The sequence below is a fragment of the Oncorhynchus mykiss genome, chromosome 23, assembly GCF_057628025.1.
Source record: "Oncorhynchus mykiss isolate SJ-2025 chromosome 23, ASM5762802v1, whole genome shotgun sequence".
In the NCBI taxonomy this organism is placed as follows: Eukaryota; Metazoa; Chordata; class Actinopteri; order Salmoniformes; family Salmonidae; genus Oncorhynchus; species Oncorhynchus mykiss.
The window spans coordinates 61,077,501-61,092,129 of NC_143044.1; positions in this window are offsets into that span (position 1 = coordinate 61,077,501).

Below are 14,629 nucleotides of genomic sequence, written 5' to 3' on the forward strand. Positions count from 1 at the left end.
ACAAAATGTGCACACATGGATAAATGCAGCTCTTGCTTTAACCTCAAAACAAGTGCATCCACTCACGACCGCTCATGCTGTAAACACAGTCCAGTTCAAAGTCAATGGCACACATCCATATCTCTGTGTGTCCTCGAGTGGCCCAGCCAGAGCCTGGACTTGAACCCATCGAACATCTCTGGAGATAGCTGTGCAGCGACGCTTCCCATCCAACCTGATCTGATTGGTTAGTACTCTGGTCTCCAGTCCAATGGGAGGGCATTCTGATTTGTTAGTACTGTGGAACCATTATCAGGGCTGACCAATAAAAAGAGGTAGAAGATGAGACGCTGGAATGAGAGACACACACACACACGCACGCACGCACCAGATGGCAGTATTGTGCTGGGACGGTAAGAGGTCTTAGGTAATTACAACTCATCAGCCTACAGTAATGACTTTCTCTCCCTTTGGTCAAGTCTATCATGTCCAGAGAGAGACACAAATTAAATACATGTTGGAATAAAACTTTTTGTAATTTTAATCAGGCTTTTTATGTCAGCAGAACAATTAACGTATGGGATTAAAAAGTTATTAAAAGACAGACAGACAAAAACACAGACAGTAAGGCAGACAGACAAAAACACAGACAGTAAGGCAGACAGACAAAAACACAGACAGTAAGGCAGACAGAAAAAACAGACAAAAAGGCAGACTGTCAGGCAGACAGACAAAAACACAGACGGTAAGGCAGACAGACAAAAACACAGACAGTAAGGCAGACAGAAAAAACAGACAAAAAGGCAGACTGTCAGGCAGACAGACAAAAACACAGACGGTAAGGCAGACAGACAAAAACACAGACAGTAAGGCAGACAGACAAAAACGCAGACAATAAGGCAGACAGAAAAAACAGACAAAAAGGCAGACAAAAAGGCAGACAGACAGACAAAAAGGCAGACAGACAGACAGTCAGGCAGACAGACAAAAAGGCAGACAGTCAGGCAGACAGACAAAAAGGCAGACAGAACAGACAGACAAAAGGGCAGACAGTCAGGCAAAAAGGCAGACAGACATTACAGACAGACAGACATTACAGACAGGCAGACAGACATTACAGACAGACAGACAGACAGACTTCCCAGTCTCTTAGGGAAATGGGAAGGACTAGTTATGGAGCACTACTCTGTTTAATGAAGAAACATTTTGTTGACCGTGTCAACATTGTAGGATACTGTCTTCCTCTTTCAGCATTAGGAAACACTACACAGCATTGGGATTACACCACAAACTGTTAAAATCAAATGTTTCTAATGATTGGAAGCTTACTGGGCGTGATGACACATACCAATGAACGACTTATCTCCCTGTTGCCCGTTGGGCCAGTAACCGAAAGGTTCCTGGATCGAATCCCAGAGCTGACAAGGTCAAAAACTCTCCCTAGACCTATCAAATTAACAATGTTCTGACATAATGGATGTCGATTAAGGCAGCCCTCCCCCCCACCCCACCGCACCTCTCTGATTCAGAGGTGTTGGGTTAAATGCAGAAGACACATTTCAGTTGTACAACTGACGAGGTATTTACCCCTTTCCTTTTCCTAGGTCTGGGGTTTCTGAGACGAGTTACTGACTGAGGACTAAACATGTTATTCACTTCCTCGACACCAGAGGGCAGGAGACACTCACAAAGAAATTGGAGTAGGTTTTGTGACAAACCACCTAGACAGAAAAAAACAAATAGTTTTACATCTCTGCATATTTTTTTCAAATATCATTTTGGAAAATAATGTGTCACTGGAGGAATTTGAGGGCCAGCTGGATGACTGGAGGAAGTTATGGGCCAGCTGGATGACTGGAGGAAGTTATGGGCAAGCTGGATGACTGGAGGAAGTTATGGGCCAGCTGGATGACTGGAGGAAGTTATGGGCCAGCTGGGTGACTGGAGGAAGTTATGGGCCAGCTGGATGACCAGAGGAAGTTATGGGCCAGCTGGATGACTGGAGGAAGTTATGGGCCAGCTGGATGACTGGAGGAAGTTATTGGCCAGCTGGGTGACAGGAGGAAGTTATGGGCCAGCTGGATGACTGGAGGAAGTTATGGGCCAGCTGGGTGACAGGAGGAAGTTATGGGCCAGCTGGATGACTGGAGGAAGTTATGGGCCAGCTGGGTGACAGGAGGAAGTTATGGGCCAGCTGGGTGACAGGAGGAAGTTATGGGCCAGCTGGATGACTGGAGGAAGTTATGGGCCAGCTGGATGACTGGAGGAAATTATGGGCCAGCTGTATGACTGGAGGAAGTTATGGGCCAGCTGGGTGACTGGAGGAAGTTATGGGCCAGCTGGGTGACTGGAGGAAGTTATGGGCCAGCTGGATGACTGGAGGAAGTTATGGGCCAGCTGGGTGACTGGAGGAAGTTATGGGCCAGCTGGGTGACTGGAGGAAGTTATGGGCCAGCTGGATGACTGGAGGAAGTTATGGGCCAGCTGGGTGACTGGAGGAAGTTATGGGCCAGCTGGATGACTGGAGGAAGTTATGGGCCAGCTGGATGACTGGAGGAAGTTATGGGCCAGCTGGGTGACTGGAGGAAGTTATGGGCCAGCTGGGTGACTGGAGGAAGTTATGGGCCAGCTGGATGACTGGAGGAAGTTCAATAACTTCTCTTCCAACTCCAATTTCCCTGGAATTCAGACGTCACTCCGAAATAAACCTTCCTCTCCAGCAGAGCCTGCAAGTCCAAATACTATTTGAGCTCATTTCAAATGCTTTATCTGTTCTTGAATGAGCTTGCCTGGGATCAGGAAACCAATAGAAACATCCCAAAATAACAAACTCTGCTCACCTGGCACTCCGGGCATGGCTAAAGCAAACACACACACACACACACACACACACACACACACACACCCTTCTATAAATGTATAATGATTGGCATTATTAAAGGCTCTGCATGTTCAATCTGTGCAGCATTTACAGTGATAGGGCCTCTGTAGAAGTCAGGACATTCATACTTCCTGCACTTCACTGAGCTGTTGTGAAGGAAGTTAATCAAGGAAGTGAGTTTGTGTATATGCTAGACCTCCCGCCCCTCCCCCTCCCACCTCAACCAATCACATCATCAAGGCGTTGTTCCAAAATCTGGGGCGGCGTTGAGGTACGGAGCCCAGTTTGATCCTCCGGAGACTCCACAATAGCATCACGCCGTCCGCACGGCGCCTTATGGCCTGGAGGTTTCTCTACGATACAGAGTGAAGATGGGAGGGCCCAGATGTTTGACGTGGCCTTGGAAACCAACATCTGAATCGTCTGTCAGAAGGCCAATAGGAACGTAACGTGCAGCTTGTTTTCATCTACGACTGTTGAAAACACGTCACTGTAAAACGTATGAAAAGGAAACCTAGAATGACCCGTCCCGTTACAGGACAACTGAACTGTCAATCATCATGACCCGTCCCATTACAGGACAACTGAACTGTCAATCATCATGACCCGTCCCGTTACAGGACAACTGAACTGTCAATCATCATGAACCGTCCCGTTACAGGACAACTGAACTGTCAATCATCATGACCCGTCCCGTTACAGGACAACTGAACTGTCAATCATCATGACCCGTCCCGTTACAGGACAACTGAACTGTCAATCATCATGACCCGTCCCGTTACAGGACAACTGAACTGTCAATCATCATGACCCGTCCCATTACAGGACAACTGAACTGTCAATCTTCATGACCCGTCCCATTACAGGACAACTGAACTGTCAATCATCATGACCCGTCCCGTTACAGGACAACTGAACTGTCAATCATCATGACCCGTCCCATTACAGGACAACTGAACTGTCAATCATCATGACCCGTCCCGTTACAGGACAACTGAACTGTCAATCATCATGACCCGTCCCATTACAGGACAACTGAACTGTCAATCATCATGACCCGTCCCGTTACAGGACAACTGAACTGTCAATCATCATGACCCGTCCCGTTACAGGACAACTGAACTGTCAATCATCATGACCCGTCCCGTTACAGGACAACTGAACTGTCAATCATCATGACCCGTCCCGTTACAGGACAACTGACCTGTCAATCATCATGACCCGTCCCGTTACAGGACAACTGAACTGTCAATCATCATGACCCGTCCCGTTACAGGACAACTGAACTGTCAATCATCATGACCCGTCCCGTTACAGGACAACTGAACTGTCAATCATCATGACCCGTCCCATTACAGGACAACTGAACTGTCAATCATCATGACCCGTCCCATTACAGGACAACTGAACTGTCAATCTTCATGACCCGTCCCATTACAGGACAACTGAACTGTCAATCATCATGACCCGTCCCGTTACAGGACAACTGAACTGTCAATCATCATGACCCGTCCCATTACAGGACAACTGAACTGTCAATCATCATGACCCGTCCCGTTACAGGACAACTGAACTGTCAATCATCATGACCCGTCCCATTACAGGACAACTGAACTGTCAATCATCATGACCCGTCCCGTTACAGGACAACTGAACTGTCAATCATCATGACCCGTCCCGTTACAGGACAACTGAACTGTCAATCATCATGACCCGTCCCGTTACAGGACAACTGAACTGTCAATCATCATGACCCGTCCCGTTACAGGACAACTGACCTGTCAATCATCATGACCCGTCCCGTTACAGGACAACTGAACTGTCAATCATCATGACCCGTCCCGTTACAGGACAACTGAACTGTCAATCATCATGACCCGTCCCGTTACAGGACAACTGAACTGTCAATCATCATGACCCGTCCCGTTACAGGACAACTGAACTGTCAATCATCATGACCCGTCCCGTTACAGGACAACTGACCTGTCAATCATCATGACCCGTCCCGTTACAGGACAACTGAACTGTCAATCATCACCATTCAACTGGATCTATTGTCCCGTAAAATGATCTGCTACTCTGTTACTGTTGTTGAGGTTAACAGGTGTGTTGATGTCTGTTAGGAGGAGGACCGTATTAACAGGTGTGTTGATGTCTGTTAGGAGGAGGACCGTATTAACAGGTGTGTTGATGTCTGTTAGGAGGAGGACCGTATTAACAGGTGTGTTGATGTCTGTTAGGAGGAGGACCGTATTAACAGGTGTGTTGATGTCTGTTAGGAGGAGGACCGTATTAACAGGTGTGTTGATGTCTGTTAGGAGGAGGACGAATGGTGAAAATTACAGAGATCCTTGATGAAAACCTGCTCCAGAGCGCTCAGGACCTCAGACTGGGGTGAAGGTTCACCTTCCAACAGGACAACGACCCTAAACACACAGCCAAGACAACGCAGGAGTGGCTTCATGACAAGTCTTTGAATGTCCTTGAGTGGCCCAGCCGGAGCCCAGACATGAACCAGATCAAACATCTCTGGAGAGACCTGAAAATAGCTGTGCAGCAACGCTCCCCATCCAACCTGACAGAGCTTGAGAGGATATGCAGAGAAGAATATGAGAAACTCCCCAAATACAGGTGTGCCAAGCTTGTAGCGTCATACCCAAGAAGACTCGAGGCTGTAATCGTTGCCAAAGGTGCTTCAACAAAGTACTGAGTAAAGGGTCTGAATAGTTGTCTAATTGTGATATTGCATTTTTTAAATTTTATGTTTCATAAATTTGCCAAAATAACTAAAAACCTGGTTTTACTTTGTCAATATTGGGTATTCTGTGTAGATTGATAAGGAAGAAATACAATTGAATCCATTTTTAGAACAAGGCTGTAATGTAACAAAACATGGTTGTCTGGATATTTTCCCCAGAAACACACCAGGAATGGATGTCGTTCCCATAGAATTCTATTCAACATTTTGGGACAGAGAAGCTCCCCACTATTTACCCAAATGGCAACATGCGTCACTCATCTCAGTACTTCCTAGTTCCATGCAACAAGCAGTTATTTCAGTGATATTTAAAACCTGGAACATCTGCAGAGTCCCCTGCTGATTAGAAGTTTTATCAATTATTAACAATTTATCAATTATTAACAATTTATCAATTATTAACAATTTATCAATTATTAACAATTTATCAATTATAACAATTTATCAATTATTAACAATTTATCAATTATTAACAATTTATCAATTAATAACAATTTATCAATTATTAACAATTGATCAATTATTAACAATTTATCAATTATTAACAATTTATCAATTATAACAAGTTATCAATTATAACAATTTATCAAGTATAACAATTTATCAATTATAACTATTTATCAATTATAACAATTTATCAATTATAACAATAACATAATAACAAAACTCACAATCGATAAAATAATAAAATTGTTGAAAGTCTTTACCAGACTTGATACATACCAATCAAACAGGGTTTATTAAAGACTCTTTCAAACAGAGGACAATGTTTCAGTATAATACGAAATGATAAAATCAAAACAGGATATTAACTACAGCTACGGCTCAGGGCTCAACACCATAATGACCCCTGGGACTAAACACCTCCCTCTGTGACTGGATCCTGGACTTCCTGACGGGCCGCCCCCCCCCCCCCAGGGGATAAGGGTAGGTAGCAACATATTTGATCCTGAGGGAGAGTGGGAGATGCCAGGGGGTGGTGGAAGGAGAGGAGGGGGTGGGGAAAGGGAGAGAGGACAGGGGGTGGTGGAAGGAGAGGAGGGGGTGGGGAGAGGGAGAAGAGGGAGAGAGGACAGGGGGTGGTGGAAGGAGGGGCGAGGAGAGGGAGAGGGAGAGAGGACAGGGTGGTAGAAGGAGAGGAGGGGTTGGGGAGAGGGAGAGAGGACAGGGGGTGGTGGAAGGAGAGGAGGAGGTGGGGAGAGGGAGAGAGGACAGGGGGTGGTGGAAGGAAAGGAGGAGGTGGGGAGAGGTAAAGAGGACAGGGGGTGGTGGAATGAGAGGAGGAGGTGGGGAGAGGGAGAGAGGCCAGGGGGTGGTGGAAGGAGAGGAGGGGTGGGGAGAGGGAGAGAGGACAGGGGGTGGTGGAAGGAGAGAAGGAGGTGGGGAGAGGGAGAGAGGACGGGGTGGTGGAAGGAGGGGAGAGGAGTGGGAGAGGGAGAGAGGGCAGGGTGGTAGAAGGAGAGGAGGGGTTGGGGAGAGGGAGAGAGGACAGGGTGGTAGAAGGAGAGGAGGGGGAGACGTGGGGAGAGTGTGAGGAGAGGAAGTGGTAGAAGGAGAGGAGGGGGAGAGGAGAGGTGAGGAGAGTGGGAGGGAGAGAGAGAGCGTGAAGGAGGAGAGGAGAGGAGAGGAGATGAGAAGGGAGGGGGGGTGGGGAGCGGAGGAGAGGGGAGGAGAGTAGATGAGAGGGGGGAGATGAGAAGGGAGGGGAGGGGAGGAGATTAGAAGGGAGGGGAGGGGACGGGAGGGGAGGGGAGGGGAGGAGATGAGAAGGGAGGGGAGGAGAGGAGAGTAGATGAGAGGGGAGGAGATGAGAAGTGAGGGGAGGGCAGGAGAGGGGAGGAGAGGAGAGTAGATGAGAGGGGAGGAGATGAGAGGGGAGGGGAGGAGATGAAGGGAGGGGAGGGGAGGAGATGAGAGGGGAGGAGATGAGAAGGGAGGGGAGGGGAGGGGAGTAGAGAAGAGTAGATGAGAGGGGAGGAGATGAGAAGGGAGGGGAGGGGAGGAGATGAGAGGAGAGGAGAGGAGAGGAGAGGAGAGGAGAAGAGAAGAGAAGAGAGAGAGAGAGAGGAGAGGAGAGGAGAGGAGAGGAGAGGAGAGGAGAGGAGAGGAGAGGAGGAGGTGGGAGGTTAACAGGGTCTAGGAGGAAAAGGCTGTCCACTTGTTTTGATTTGTATGACTTCCCAGCAGGTGACAGCTGTCTGGGTCTGGCCAGTGGGATCTCAGTTTCATTTCTCCACGTGTCAGTTCAGATCAACTCCCAGATGAAGAGGAGGGAGGGGCTGGGCAGAGGGGAGATGAAGAGGAGGGAGGGCCTGAGCAGAGTGGAGATGAAGAGGAGGGAGGGGCTGAGCAGAGTGGGGATGAAGAGGAGGGAGGGGCTGAGCAGAGTGAGCAAAGGCCTTCTCTCTCTCTCTCTCTCTCTCTCTCTCTCTCTCTCTCCCTCTCTCTCTCTGACGCTCTCTTTCTCTCTCTCTCTCTCTCTCTCTCTCTCTCTCTCTCTCTCTGTCGCTCTCTTTCTCTCTCTTTCTCTCTCTCTCTCTCTCCCTCTCTCTTTCTGTCGCTCTCTTTCTCTCTCTTTCACTCTCTCTCGCTCTCTCTCTGTCGCTCTCTTTCTCTCTCTCTCTCTCTCTGTCACTCTCTTTCTCTCTCTTTCTCTCTCTCTCTCCCTCTCTCTTTCTGTCGCTCTCTTTCTCTCACTTTCTCTCTCTCTCTCCCTCTCTCTCTCTCTCTCTCTGTCTCTCTCTCTCTTTCTGTCGCTCTCTTTCTCTCTCTTTCTCTCTCTCTCTCCCTCTCTCTCTCTCTCTCTCTCTCTTTTCACCTATTTCTTGCTCCCTTTTTCTCTGTCCCCCTTATCTTATTTTATACACCCCTGCACCCCTCTCTCCTCTCTCCGCTTCTTCCTCATCCTGCACCCCTCTCTCCTCTCTCCGCTTCTTCCTCATCCCTGGCCTCTCTGAGCTGTCAAATGAAACTTTTGTGAAATTGCAAAGTGGTGAAAGGATTCACAGTGTGATCTTTTAAGTGGTGAAAGGATTCACAGTGTGTTCTGTTAAGTGGTGGAAGGATTCACAGTGTGATCTGTTAAGTGGTGGAAGGCTTCACAGTGTGATCTGTTAAGTGGTGGAAGGCTTCACAGTGTGATCTGTTAAGTGGTGGAAGGATTCACAGTGTGATCTGTTAAGTGGTGGAAGGATTCACAGTGTGATCTGTTAAGTGGTGGAAGGATTCACAGTGTGTTCTGTTAAGTGGTGGAAGGATTCACAGTGTGTTCTGTTAAGTGGTGGAAGGATTCACAGTGTGTTCTGTTAAGTGGTGGAAGGATTCACAGTGTGTTCTGTTAAGTGGTGAAAGGATTCACAGTGTGATCTGTTAAGTGGTGGAAGGATTCACAGTGTGATCTGTTAAGTGGTGGAAGGATTCACAGTGTGTTCTGTTAAGTGGTGGAAGGCTTCACAGTGTGATCTGTTAAGTGGTGGAAGGATTCACAGTGTGATATGTTAAGTGGAGGAAGGCTTCACAGTGTGATCTGTTAAGTGGAGGAAGGCTTCACAGTGTGATCTGTTAAGTGGAGGAAGGCTTCACAGTGTGATATGTTAAGGGGGTATGCCTCTTTGTAAACAACAACCAGTGCGCTGTTTCACAATGTGAAGGAAATGGTGAAAGGCTTCACAGTGTAAATGACATGGTGAAAGGCTTCACAGTGTGATCTGTTAAGTGGAGGAAGGCTTCACAGTGTGAAGGAAATCCCGTGCTTCTGCTCACCTGAACTAGAATCCCTCATGTTAAACAGCCTTTTATCAACCAAGAGAGATTTCATCTGTAGTCATCACTGCTGTCTACATTCTACCACAAAGGAGAATGGCACTAAGCAGGCACTCAACGAGCTGTACAGGGCCGTAAACAAACAAGACAACACACACCCAGAGGCAGCGTTTCTAGTGGGAGGAGACTTCATCACAGGGAGACTGAAATGTGTTTTTTTTTACCAAAACGTCTCCTACGCCTCGAGAGGCGCTAACACTCTGGACCACTTTTACTCTACACACAGAAACGCATACAAGCCCCTCCCTCGCTCTCCCTTCGGAAAATCAGACCATGACTCGATCCTCCTGCTTACTGTTTACGAGTAAAAACTCAAACAGGAAGTACAAGAGCCTTGTTACGGATGAGGTCCGACGAACCGGACGCTACGAGGCTGCTTCCTGCTTCAATAGCACAGACTGGAATATTCTCTGGGATTCGCTAGCACAGACTGGAATATTCTCCGGGATTCGCTAGCACAGACTGGAATATTCTCCGGGATTCGCTAGCACAGACTGGAATGTTCTCCGGGATTCGCTAGCACAGACTGGAATATTCTCCGGGATTCGCTAGCACAGACTGGAATGTTCCCCCGGGATTCTCTAGCACAGACTGGAATGTTCTCCGGGATTCTCTAGCACAGACTGGAATGTTCTCCAGGATTCTCTAGCACAGACTGGAATGTTCCCCCGGGATTCTCTAGCACAGACTGGAATGTTCCCCCGGGATTCTCTAGCACAGACTGGAATGTTCTCCGGGATTCTCTAGCACAGACTGGAATATTCTCCGGGATTCGCTAGCACAGACTGGAATGTTCTCCGGGATTCATCCGATAACATTGAGGAGTTTATCACATCATTCACACGCTTCATTAGTTAGTGAATAGCTGACGTCGACCACATACACTACACTCTTCTTCTTCTTGTGACATCACAATACCCCGTAATGACATCACAATACCCCGTAATGACATCACAATACCCCATAATGACAAAAAGCTAGTTTATTTATCATTGCTGCTATAACAGCCTGCACTCTTCTGGGAAGGCTTTCCACTAGATGTTGGAACATTGCTGCTATAACAGCCTCCACTCTTCTGGGAAGGCTTTCCACTAGATGTTGGAACATTGCTGCTATAACAGCCTCCGCTCTTCTGGGAAGGCTTTCCACTAGATGTTGGAACATTGCTGCTATAACAGCCTCCGCTCTTCTGGGAAGGCTTTCCACTAGATGTTGGAACATGGCTGCTATAACAGCCTCCACTCTTCTGGGAAGGCTTTCAACTAGATGTTGGAACATTGCAGCTATAACAGCCTCCACTCTTCTGGGAAGGCTTTCCACTAGATGTTGGAACATTGCTGCTATAACAGCCTCCACTCTTCTGGGAAGGCTTTCCACTAGATGTTGGAACATTGCTGCTATAACAGCCTCCACTCTTCTGGGAAGGCTTTACACTAGATGTTGGAACATTGCTGCTATAACAGCCTCCGCTCTTCTGGGAAGGCTTTCCACTAGATGTTGGAACATTGCTGCTATAACAGCCTCCACTCTTCTGGGAAGGCTTTCCACTAGATGTTGGAACATTGCTGCTATAACAGCCTCCACTCTTCTGGGAAGGCTTTCCACTAGATGTTGGAACATTGCTGCTATAACAGCCTCCACTCTTCTGGGAAGGCTTTCCACGAGATGTTGGAACATTGCTGCTATAACAGCCTCCACTCTTCTGGGAAGGCTTTCCACTAGATGTTGGAACATTGCTGCTATAACAGCCTCCACTCTTCTGGGAAGGCTTTACACTAGATGTTGGAACATTGCTGCTATAACAGCCTCCGCTCTTCTGGGAAGGCTTTCCACTAGATGTTGGAACATTGCTGCTATAACAGCCTCCACTCTTCTGGGAAGGCTTTCCACTAGATGTTGGAACATTGCTGCTATAACAGCCTCCACTCTTCTGGGAAGGCTTTCCACTAGATGTTGGAACATTGCTGCTATAACAGCCTCCACTCTTCTGGGAAGGCTTTCCACTAGATGTTGGAACATTGCTGCTATAACAGCCTCCACTCTTCTGGGAAGGCTTTACACTAGATGTTGGAACATTGCTGCTATAACAGCCTCCGCTCTTCTGGGAAGGCTTTCCACTAGATGTTGGAACATTGCTGCTATAACAGCCTCCACTCTTCTGGGAAGGCTTTCCACTAGATGTTGGAACATTGCTGCTATAACAGCCTCCTCTCTTCTGGGAAGGCTTTCCACTAGATGTTGGAACATTGCTGCTATAACAGCCTCCTCTCTTCTGGGAAGGCTTTCCACTAGATGTTGGAACATTGCTGCAGGGGTTCTTAATTCCATTCAGCCACAAGAGCATTAGTGAGCTCGGGTACTGATGTTGGGCAATTAGGCCTGACTCGTCGGGGTTCCAAGTCGTCCCAAACGTGTTTGATGGGGTTGAGGTCAGGGCTCTGTGCAGGCCAGTCAAGTTCTTCCACACCGATCTCGACAATCCATTCTATATGAACCTTGCTTTGTGCACGGGGGCATTGTCCTGCTGGAACAGGAAAGAGCCTTGCCCAAACTGTTGCCACAAAGTTGGAAGCACAGAATCGTCTAAATTGTAATTGTATGCTGTAGAGTTAAGTTTTCCCTTCACTGGAACTAAGGGGCCCGAACTGTGAAAAACAGCCCTTGACCATTATCCTCCCCTACCAAACTTTGCATTGGGGCAGGTAGTGTTCTCCTGGCATCCATAATCCCAGATTTGTCCATCAGACTGCCAGATGGTGAAGCGTGATTCTACACTCCAGAAAACGCATTTCCACTGCTCCAGAGTCTAATGGCGGTGAACTTTACACCACTCCAGCCAATGCTTGACATTGCTCATGGTGATCTTAGGCTTGTGTGCGGCAACCCATCTCATGAAGCTCTTGATGAACACATCTTGTGCTGACGTTGATTCCAGAGGCAGTTTGGAACTCGGTAGTGAGTGTTGGAACCGAGGACAGACGATATTTACTCCCTACTCTCTCCATAGGAGAACACTTCTAAGAACCCTTTTTGGTTCCATGTAGAACCCTTTTGTGTTCCATGTAGAACCCTTTTGTGTTCCAGTTAGAACCCTTTTGTGTTCCATGTAGAACCCTTTTGTGTTCCATGTAGAACCCTTTCCATGGAGGGTTCTACATCAAACCTAAAAGGGTTCTACCTGGTACCAGAAAGTGTTCTCCTGTGGGGACAGCCAAAGAACCCTTTTGGTGTGTGGACGCAGTCAAGGTGAAACTTAGTGCTGTCAGACTGTGGTACTGAAGATGGATGGATGTGTGTGTGTGTTTGTGTGTGTGTGTGTGTGTGTGTGTGTGTGTGTGTGTGTGTGTGTGTGTGTGTGTGTGTGTGTGTGTGTGTGTGTGTGTGTGTGTGTGTGTGTGTGTGTGATGGTAATGTCTATTGCAGCTCAGGCGCTGATGTGATGAGCTGTGACAGAGGGAAGAGCTCTATCTCTGAGCGTTCACACACACACACACACACACACACACACACACACACACACACACACACACACATACACACACACACACACACACACACACACACACACACACACACACACACACACACACACACAGAGACAAACAGACCCTGTCTGAGCATGTCTGGACGCTGCACAGAGACTCCCAAATTACAGCTAGGTCCAAACAGGTCTGGGCATCAAACGAAAGACAAAGTATTCCCACGGAACCCATGAGTCCCAAATGGCATCCTAATCCCTATATAGAGCACTACTATTGACCAGACTCACCCTATTCCCTATATAGTGCACTACTACTGACCAGGACCCACCCTATTCCCTATATAGAGCACTACTATTGACCAGGTCCCAGCCTATTCCCTATATAGTGCACTACTACTGACCAGGACTCACCCTATTCCCTATATAGTGCACTACTATTGACCAGGTCCCAGCCTATTCCCTATATAGTGCACTACTAGTGACCAGGGCCCACCTATTCCCTATATAGTGCACTACTAGTTACCAGGACCCACCCTATTCCCTATATAGTGCACTACTATTGACCATGACCCACCCTATTCCCTATATAGTGCACTACTAGTGACCAGGACTCAACATATTCCCTATATAGTGCACTACTATTGACCATGACCCACCCTTTTCCCTATATAGTGCACTACTAGTGACCATGGCCCACCCTATTCCCTATATAGTGCACTACTATTGACCATGACCCACCCTATTCCCTATATAGTGCACTACTAGTGACCAGGGCCCACCCTGACCAGCAAGGCTGCGAACGCCAAGTTCCTTCTTTTCCCAGAATCCTTAGAGAGAATAGTTTCGACTTTTTAACTCTTAGAAGACACGTCATCTACTAACCCTTCAAATCATAGGGGACACTTCATCTACTAACCCTTCAAATCACAGGGGACACTTCATCTACTAACCCTTCAAGTCATAGGGGACACTTCATCTACTAACCCTTCAAATCATAGGGGACACTTCATCTACTAACCCTTCAAATCATAGGGGACACGTCATCTACTAACCCTTCAAATCATAGGGGACACGTCATCTACTAACCCTTCAAATCACAGGGGACACTTCATCTAATAACCCTTCAAATCATAGGGGACACGTCATCTACTAACCCTTCAAATCATAGGGGACACGTCATCTACTAACCCTTCAAATCATAGGGGACACTTCATCTACTAACCCTTCAAATCATAGGGGACACGTCATCTACTAACCCTTCAAATCATAGGGGACACGTCATCTACTAACCCTTCAAATCATAGGGGACACGTCATCTACTAACCCTTCAAATCATAGGGGACACGTCATCTACTAACCCTTCAAATCATAGGGGACACGTCATCTACTAACCCTTCAAATCATAGGGGACACGTCATCTACTAACCCTTCAAATCATAGGAGACACGTCATCTACTAACCCTTCAAATCATAGGGGACACTTCATCTACTAACCCTTCAAGTCATAGGGGACACTTCATCTACTAACCCTTCAAATCATAGGGGACACTTCATCTACTAACCCTTCAAATCATAGGGGACACGTCATCTACTAACCCTTCAAATCATAGGGGACACTTCATCTACTAACCCTTCAAATCATAGGGGACACTTCATCTACTAACCCTTCAAATCATAGGGGACACTTCATCTACTAACCCTTCAAATC